Source organism: Carassius carassius, chromosome 23 (genome assembly GCF_963082965.1).
Source record: "Carassius carassius chromosome 23, fCarCar2.1, whole genome shotgun sequence".
Lineage (NCBI taxonomy): Eukaryota > Metazoa > Chordata > Actinopteri > Cypriniformes > Cyprinidae > Carassius > Carassius carassius.
This window is the reverse complement of record NC_081777.1, coordinates 29,137,165-29,147,253: the sequence shown is the minus strand read 5'-3', so window position 1 is coordinate 29,147,253 and position 10,089 is coordinate 29,137,165. Positions and strand designations below refer to the sequence as shown.

General features: G+C 39.2%; 1 long non-coding RNA gene across 2 annotated transcripts; it reads left to right on the top strand.

Moving 5' to 3' along the window:
- The first annotated feature begins 198 nt into the window (after positions 1-198).
- LOC132101728 (uncharacterized) lies at positions 199-9,849 on the top strand. 2 transcript variants are annotated; one of them, XR_009423205.1, is made up of 3 exons: positions 199-308; positions 7,126-7,502; positions 9,706-9,849. It is a non-coding gene; the product is annotated as an uncharacterized LOC132101728 (long non-coding RNA). The 2 variants fall into 2 exon arrangements; XR_009423206.1 differs by having other exon boundaries at positions 7,126-7,659.
- The last annotated feature ends 240 nt before the right edge of the window (positions 9,850-10,089 follow it).

The following is a 10,089-nucleotide window of genomic DNA, read 5'->3' as shown; positions in this document are numbered from 1 at the left end:
GATTTCTGCACATCTCATTAAGAGAGATACAGGAGGGTGATGGGCAGCACTAAACCGTATTATCTAAAGAACCGCGAGAGCTTTTGATTGCGTTTCGAGACAGGTTCATTTTAGAACGTTATTATGGCCACTATTTCAGGGCTTCGACATTTATTTTAATTAGGCTTTGCTGCATACCTAAAGCGGGCAAAGGGAACCCGAGTGACGTGTTTTCCAGAGGCATTCCAAACCTCCCACCCAAGGAGCTTCACAGCCGTGTTCATATAGCACTTACCCGTCCTGCGCATCATAATCCTGTCTGAGCTAAGGTAAATCACGGCATAAACGAATCAATAAGCACTAATTGTTTTTTATTGTACAATTAGTCTGCGGCTTTGCGGAAAACAGAAACCATTTCCCACTAATGACTCATGCATCTGTGTATCCCTTCATCAGGGTGGCGCGGTGCAGATGATTCTATAGAATGACGCCGGATTCAGTGGGGGCTGCACGTCATTTGCTACCGACGAAGGTTAATTGACTTTGCGTTTAACATGCTAAATTATTCCAGTTTGCCTGCATGGCATTAGGGGCTGAAAGACTCCCTCCTCCTCAGCCGAGGTCAGCCCGGACCAGTCATTAATTAAACTTGTGACATTTAGCCAGATGAGTTTCCTCCGAGTGAGGATGATATTATTAATATTAACGGCCCTGTATGAATAGAAGCTGTAGTTGACCGTGTTTTTTATGGCATCAGAGAGATTGAATCTTTCTCGAGCAGCAGATTTTAGAATGAAAAAGCAGAATGGGATATGGAGATCCTACCTAGTGCATAGCTGGCGTCAAAGCTTAATGTGATGCGTCAGGCATTTGGTGCTTGAAAGCTTGTTCCACTGAAGATGACTTTAAAGGGGTCATATGATGCGATTTCAATTTTTCCTTTCTCTTTGGAGTGTTACATGCTCTTGGTGCGTAAAGAAGATCTGTAAAGTTGCAAAGACTAACGTCTCAAATCCAAAGCCCACCTAAAATAAATAGTAATGAAGAGCTTGTTATTTGTCGTTTCTCAAATCACAAATGCAGACATGGTTTTATGTTTATGAAGCGCAATACGCAATGCATGTTAAAAGTCAGTATAAGTCATTATAATCAGTAATAATGTTTGGTTCAGAAAGGTTTCAGAAAGGTGGGGCATAGAGGAGAAACCATAATGTACATTATGTGGAAAATAATATGTTTTTTAAACTTAAGCTTAACTTAAGCTGCATAAACACATTGCATTCCACCAAATGCACAAAATAATGTTTTTTTTTTGTTTTGTTTTTTTTTGGCAATGCCATATGACCCCTTTAGGTTTTCTAATTTTTCTCTTTTCTTCAAGGCACTTTGAGAGAATGCTATGCAAAACTACTTGCATAGTGTGTTTTTAAACGGCATAGTGCAGCAGACCATGTGTTTGCCTGCTTAATGGATAATAATTTCTGTAATTGCCAAGACCTAATAGATTGAAGATGCAATAGCATCATTGGTTTTGCATGTCCACATATTAACATGGAGATCATTTGTAAAAATTGCATTAGAGCCCACCCATGGTTCGAAACAAAGTGGATTGTGGTACCTTCAGAGAGACCCTTCCCCCATCTCACTGGTTTTAATACTGGGCAGCGCAGAGCCGTTATGAGCATTTCAGCTCCTCTTGTGTTCTGATAGATGGGCTCTGCTGATACATGATCTATGATGTCTGCGGAGAAAGGCCAGCTCATCTTTATTCATGAGCTCGGAGCTGTGATTTCCTCTTAAAGAGACAGAGCCCCACATTCACTACACCTTTCTCTGGTTGTTGCTAATGTGTTAGAAAGTTGTCGTAATTTTAAAATATCACCAAGCCTCTCTAAGAGCAAGGACGATAATGAATTTTCATCTAAATGATTCTTGTTAAATAGATATTGTTTGCTTCAGATTTCATGAATGTTTTTCACAGAAGATTAGCCTGTAGCGGCATTATCATTATTTTTTCAGTTGATTCATTAAGAGATTCACGGACTGTGTGTCATGTTGTCCCTCTCCAATGAAGCAGGTCGAGCCAGCTATAATGATCTCCCAGAACCCGAGAAAGTACCGGCTAGTGTTCGCTTCAAACTCATTAAAACCACTATGGTGTTCCTTAAGCCATTCGCTCCCTTAGCATGGAGAGATTGGAGCAGCAAATTCTGCCATCTTCTATCTGTATTTCATTTAAGAACCCCATTAGATGCAAAACCGCAGGACGTCACCTGTTATCTTTCTATTTCTAGAAATAGGCTATATTGTTTCTGTTTTCTCTCGCGCACCATTAAAGTGTGATTCCCGCAGTAGACATTTAGAGGGGAACCTGGTAGCTATCTGTCTCTGAAATGACTTTTTAATGGCCGACTAGATTTGCTCATCTATCACAGGTCTGTGGCGCTCTTGATTCTCCGATAAACTCAAGTAGATTCGGTTACTAATGTTCACACAGCCGCCATCCCACTGTTCCATATGCAGTTCTTTACTCGGTGTGGCAGAGAAATTCATCTGAGTGGGTTTTTCTCTTACTGAATCATTCGTTCACAAAGTCAGTTTGCAAAGTAACAATAAATAGATGTGAAACCAGGGCAAGCTCATAAGGGAGATGTTGCTCTAGCAGTTTTATCCAAAGAAATGTGCTTTGGTGACATTCTGTCAAACCCTCAGCATTATTTGAATACTGTCATATATGTGAATGACTCAAAACACAAAAACATATATTTTATATTTGTATTGATTTTTATATATATATTGTAGAGATATTATTTTATGGGTTCCATATGACATTAGATTGAGTAAATAATGAATGACTTTAATGTTGTACATTTAACCTTGGGTATGGCATGTAGGTGATAAAGGATAAAAGTCACTAAAATGCTGTTTGGAGATTATATTATTATTCTTCTTTTGAAAGAACCTCAAAAGAAAGATTTTTTTTAGAAAGGGGATTCATTAAATTGATAAAAAAAAGTGTGACAGTACAGGCATATACATTATTGCGATTTATCAAAGAATCCTGTTTTTAACATTGATAATAATAACAAGAAATGTTTCTTAAGCACCAAATCATCATATCAGAATGATTTCTGAAGGATCACGTGACACCGAAGACTGGAGTAACGGCTCAGGAAGCTTTATGATCACTTGAATAAATTACATTATAAAATATATTAAATAAAAAAATATATATTTTACATTTTAATAATTATTTCACAATACTGCTGTTTTATTTTTGACAAATTAAATGGTAAGCATAAGAGACTCTTAAAAAAAAACTCTGTAAAAATCTTTACAACCCTTAAATTTTTAATCAGTATTACAGGTTAACATTTACAAATTGGTTGCTTTTTTCATATAATCACTACTTAAAGGGTAAATTATTGTATAATGCATACAAAATATATGTATTAGAATGTTGTACTGCAGTATAACCTAACTGCAAACAAAGTCATAAGTCATAAAACTATTTGACAAATGCTAAGATGTTATGCAAGTATGCTCTTTGTAATATTGTAAAACTCAGAATGCCACATCCAAACATTTGCTGACTAAGATACCTTGCCCCCACCCCGTTGTGGTTTGCGCTGTCAGTTTGGCACTGTCGCTGTATGATATTTTGGGTGAGCATCTGTTTCTACAGGGCAGGAACTGAGCCATCATGTTAGTGGAAAGGGGGTATGGGGGGGGGGTGGCTTTTTAAGAATCAAGCCTGTGAAATGAGATGCTAATCAGAGGCAGCAGGAGCATGAACGAGCTACGCGTGGCTGCCGTGAATATCTCGCACTGATATGATAAATTATGCTAAATCTTTGACCCTTTGACCTTGGGCAGTCTGGCGTATAAAGGTTGCTTATATGGTTTTGAGACCCTACACCCTGTGTAGGGTGAGTGGTTTAAGACTGGTAGCGCTGTTGTTAGTGTAGGGTTTAGAAAGTGGCACAGGTGGGCATGCTACAGGAAAAGGTGGGCAGAATGGAAAGATGTACAGCAACAGTGAGGAGGGGTCTATTCAAGCGAAGTCATTAGCATAAGAAAAGTATGCAGTGTAGTGGCTGCGCTGAGCTGTACGCACTTGATAACGGCATGAAGCGTGCCAGACAAACACACACTTAATCGTACATGACATCTCACCAGGTGGTGGCCAACACCACATGTATTTCCCTCTTTCTATTTTTACCCCCTTTCTTTTGGTTTGTTAAAAGAGAATAAATCCTTGAAGCACCGTTTGTCCCTCAGCAATGCTTTGTGACTCGGTTCATGCAAAAGCTTCAGATTAGGGCTTATGCTAGCTTCTGGTTTCTGTCTTATTGTTTACCACATCACCAGCTAGCCTGTGCCATTTGCCACAGCAGAACTAATATGAGAATATTTGAAAACAATTTTATATTAGAACCCCCTGCATACACACTCTGTCACTTCGTCATTATATATGATGGATAGCCCAATTTAAAAAGCTGCTGAGGGAGTCTAATTTAGGCATGAGATTTTTAACGAGATTAAACATTTCACATTCATAGCGGGTAATCGATGCAGACATTTCTATCCTACGTAGACCTTGCTGCTCCAGTGTTTACATACAGATTTAAATATATCCGTCACAGAGTAATTACATTAAAGTCACATCGGAGAATGGCCTTTCTCGGGTCTGGAGGTCGGACGCTGTTTTGCACTTTATTTACTAAATATTTAGACATTATGATGAACGTAGGAGGTGAGTGGGAGTAATATTTAAAGTGCAATTATTAATTTCCTTTCACTTTCCTTCACCTCTCTTTACCTTCCCATTTCTGTCCTCCAACTGTGTTTGTCATTATATTTCTGTAATGGAAAATTTCTAATTTTTCTAATCTCTCCCCAACGCAGCGTGCCGTCTTCTCTTTTCTTTTATGGAAAATATTGCAGTGGTCCTCTGCTGGCCTGTTGGCTGGGGCATGATTTATTTGAGTTATGTGTGGATGTCCAGTGCAGAATAGCCCATTGTGCAAAACACAAAGAGGAAGGCCAGTCTCTGCAGCCAGGCAGATGGCACATCCTGGAATCAGAGACAATAGTTCTATTAAAGAATGCAAAGAGCTGCATACTAATCATGCATACATTAAACTGGTGGCCGGTGTTGGACTTCACAACCTCTGAAACATATGGATTTTTTTATGCATCAATATCTTAAAATCTCAGTTGTATTCTCCCAGAAAGTGTCAATGTCACAGAGCAATGGCGTGGAATATCTTAGTACATTATGTGATTAAAACTATGTGCTATACATCATAGATCATTCACTTTTTAAAGAAAGAAAACAAATGCAATATATATTTTAATATTCATAGAAAATATCGGTATTAAGTCAAAAAATGGAATGAATCATCAAAATAAGACCACAAGCAGCCTTTTAATGTGCACAGTGTAATGTGTTAAAAAAATAATAATTCTGATAATTTAACATAAAATGACATAAAATGAAGTAACTCTTTTAGAAACAGTCTTCTTATTGAAACGACACCCTCATTTCTCGCCGTGCTGTCCTCTGCCCCTGTCCCCTCTCTCTGCAGGTGCACGAGCAATTTAATGAGATGCAAATGAGATATGCATACAGCCAATCTCATGTGCCATGATTAAGCGCAGGATATTAACCATTCTCTCTCTCACTTTCGCTCGCTCTTTCTCTCTCTCTTTTCATCTAGTAAATCCCATCTTCGTCTCTGTCACTCCATTGCAGGATTGCTGCAACACAAATATCTACAAAAGAAAAAAAAATGTTTGTCTCGCATCTTGGTACATGTTGCATTGAGGGAAAAGATCCTTTCAGATTTCTTTGCAGCTTCTTGCATTTTGGTGCTGCTGCGGGAGGTTATCCTCCATTTTCTGCACCCCCCCCCCCCACTGTTGCCTTATTCCCTCTTCATTTGACGCCCCTTTTGTGTTAGTGTATGAGTGTGTGCATATGTGTGTGTGTACTGTTTTTTGGCATAATCCATTTACATAATAAAGATGAGGTAAAATTAAGATCCCCACAGGAGTAAAGAAGAGAATCCCAGCGATACAAACCTCATTAATTCAGCGCCATTAGCATATCCGTACATAATTGTCCGCAATTGGTACAAAGAAAGACGTAAAAGCAAAAAAACAACAGGAACCGCAAATTAACGTCTAATTTGAACTTGTTTATCGAAGGCTAGATGAAGACAATGCCCGTTTCGGAACCAATCCTGCATCGCTTAACGAGATCGATGCCAACGAAGGATTCAAAGCACAAAGGTGTGTAAATCCCTTCCTTTGGAAAGCTTGAGAAGGAAGAGGTGGAGAGAAAATCTGCATTATTTATACTCCTCTACAATGTCAAACGCATCCAGTGAGGGACTGAATTCTCTCACTCACTCTCTGAGCGGCATCCTCTTCTCTCTCACTCAACAGGAAGTTTCGGACTAGTATTCAATTACAAAGTCACTCATTACTGTGTATATTCTGGTTTAAGATCCTCTCCTTGCTTTTGGAAAACTCTATTAGGTCCATAAAACTGCAAAAGTAGTGCATCCTCCTGGTAAAGTTCGCCATGCTAACACCCGCCATCATATATCCTTTTGGTGTTCCCGACGTACTACAAAAAGTAGAAAAGTAGTTCATTAATGCAAACCATTCTTTTTTGTTTTTGAAATAGATAAAAGCCATATTCCATAATGACTTAGCGTTTTGATCAGTCTGTTGAGTCACTGAACGGTAAGTCAAGGCCTGTGGTTTCTTTAGCTCCTCCCTGTTTGCTTAGATCCACAGTTGTTTCCTCTTCTGTCCTGTCCAACAAACTAGTTTTTGAACAGCAGACTGTTTCTTGATTCTTCCTTTTCTTTCCATTTCTCCTTATTACAAGCCCTGTTGAATATAAAGTGCCACCGGCACAGAGTCGGTGGAGTTACTGCTGGCATGCGTATCGGTGGCATCCGCTGACATTCCTTCAGTCTGGGTTGCCCATCACTTTTGTTCTCACAAGTGTTCCTGCCACATTCCTCCTCACCAAATCTGTCACACTAATTAACCCAACAAACTCTGTGAGTGTTAATTAAGCTGTCGGATCACTGTGTTTTTCAATCTTGTTTTGTATTTCGTCCCTAGGGCTCTTTGTCTTTGCCAAGTGGCACGCGTCGGGGGCTGGTTACCGCAGGAACATGCTGGCACTCTGCCATTCCCAAGCCACCGCCAACTTCCCAGCGGCATACGGCGATGCAGAGATCCGGGCACTCTGCTGAAGATTGGTGCTTGCCAACGAGAATAACAAGACAAGTCGCATATCTCCATTATGACAAAGCAGATGCCGTTGTACCCGCGTCGAGTGGCATCGACACCAGGGCATGTGCTGCTTACTCTCTAGGGGACGTGCCTACTTGGAGCCTGGCACGGTCTCGAAGGAGATGGTGAAACGCAGGATGACGAAGCCTGTAGAAACCAAAATTAGAGATCTGCGGTTTTCTGAAACAACAAGAGGATAAAAGGTTTGTTAAGAGGCACCGCATCAGTTTATCGCAATGCATTGTACGCTCAGATTTGCATACTCGTAGAGTTGCCATGCTGATGAGCTGGTGGACGGATCTTCAAAGAACTCCAACTTTTGATGCTCGGGAACATTTTCTTTGGAGAATTGACAGGAGGGTGATGCCTCTCTTTTCTCTCGCTATCTGTCTCTCCTCCTCTCTCCTCTGTAATGCCACCCTGCCTACACACCCTTTTTGGCACCACCGCTGAGTGGATGGCACTGTGCCAACCTCGCAAAACCATGGTGTTCATTCGCCACTCTGCGTCGTGCCCTTCCCCCCCACACACCCTCCCTCTTCAACTCTTCAACCTTTTTCTCTTTCAATCCCTCATTCAGTCGCTCTATTTTGGATCCATGTGCTCTCTTTGATGGCTGAGTGCTAGAAATGATTTCTGATATGTCGAGCACTGTGTTTACTTCAGCATTCATGTCCGTAAAGCGTGCTACAGTAGCTTTCTTTAGCGTTTTCTTGTCGCTGCTCTTCAGCTCTGATGTGCCTTTTATTTCTTGCCATTCAAAGATCACAAGTGTGCTTTTATGTCCCTTATGATACTCCATTTCCAGAGACACCCAAGCCTGTTCGCTGGGCCCCAACAAGTTGTTCTCCCTTCTGTTCTGTTTTCTATTCTTTCATTCGGCGAATCTAAGCATGAAGCGTTTCGCAACAGGAGGTCACTGCGATGCAAATCGAGGGGATTACCATATCATTTAGTGGAATGCATATGCAAATTTGTGAGTTTTCAGCTTTGAACAATTCAAAAGTCTCTTATATGTGTCTTGATACCTCTTTCTTTTTACAATCTCTAATCTCTTCTCTTTCGCTCCTTTTTTCTCGTTTACTCTTCACCTTTTGTCTCTAAGGGTTTGTATAGGGGAAATGCCATGCCATCAAGATTACCAAGGGGTATTGAGAGTATTTTAGGGTAAAATAGTCTACCTTGTGGGCTTGTCTGCCCAGCTGGGCATCAACTTCCAGTACACAGAAGAGAATTAATGAATGTATGGCACATACACTGGTGGAGAAAACATTCATAGCTGTGTTTTTTTCTTGGTAGTAGAATATATTTATATTAATAAGCTTTGAAGTTTTTTTGAATAACCATTGAAATAATGATTTCCAAAGAAAGGGGCAGATATAAACAACAAATACAACAAAGCAAATTTTGTTTGCAATATGTACTTAGAAGTGCATATTTTTCTGTTATGTTTTTTAAAATTTAAGTATTGATTCTAATGATCCATTTTGTTTTTTTATTAATCTTTTTGGATTGAATAACCAATAACAAAATATTGACCCATAAAATATTTCATTTTAATAATTCTGTACAGTGTCCTGCATGTTTGTTTTTCTTAATGTTTTATTTTTTTGAGTTATGTAAGATAAATAACAGTAGAACAGGGTTATTTATCACTTTGATGTAAATTGGTTTGCCTTAAACATTGCTTTTACTATCATAATAGACCGTCTAAAAAATATATATTTTGACACGATTAGAAAAATGAGGACCATCCAAAATCTTGAATATGAATGAATAGATGAGAATATTAAACACAATTTAAAATTCCAGGCATGATTTATTATGCCAGTTTAATTGCATCAAACTGGTGATTTATACCCAGTTATTCAAGACACAATGTCTTTTAAAATGGCTAATGAGGTCATTATATTGCACGTTCGTTTCTGAAATATTTTGGCTAATTTGATAATGCCCAGTCTAGTATTCTCTATCCTGTTTAACACATTTGACCATACTTGCCAGATTTCCCTTCACAGAAAATATTAACTTGCAGTACACAAAAGCTGTAATGTGACACTTACAAGCACTTACACAGTGTTGTTTATCACAATTACAAACTATACGCATGCACACACACACACACACACACACACACACACACACACACACACATATATATATATATATATATATATATATATATTGTATGTCTGTACGTATAGTTTGTAATTGTGATAAACAACACAAGTTAACCTGTATATATATACACACACATTTATATATATATCTGTAGCTCTATCAGTCTATATGAACTAATTAATAATTGATATAATTGCATGTGTGTGTGTGTGTGTGTGATTTTAATATGAAAACCATTGTACTTTGATTAGTTATATTAAAAGAGCTCCTTTGTGTTTATTTTAGCCACTTCCTGTCAGTGTACACTTGTTCCCGATGCCATCTGCAGTGCCCTTCGGACTGAGCGGATGCACTTCCTGCTATTTTAAAAGCCAGATATGAGAAGTTTGCTTTAGCAGGATGCTGCTGGGGGAACAGAACATATCAGATTCTGTGTAAATTTACCCATAATGTCACATGCATACTATCATCTTTGCTGTGTATACAGTGCATACAACTTGGATTAAAAACGGGGGGGGGGGGGGGGGGTTAAATATGGCTACTGAATGAATGCAAATTGCATTGCAGTCAGATCTTCCACATAAACACACACACACACACACACTCTGTGCTCTATGCACACACATGTAAGTGAGTAACAGTAATGAGAGGCCACATGGCCGCATTGGA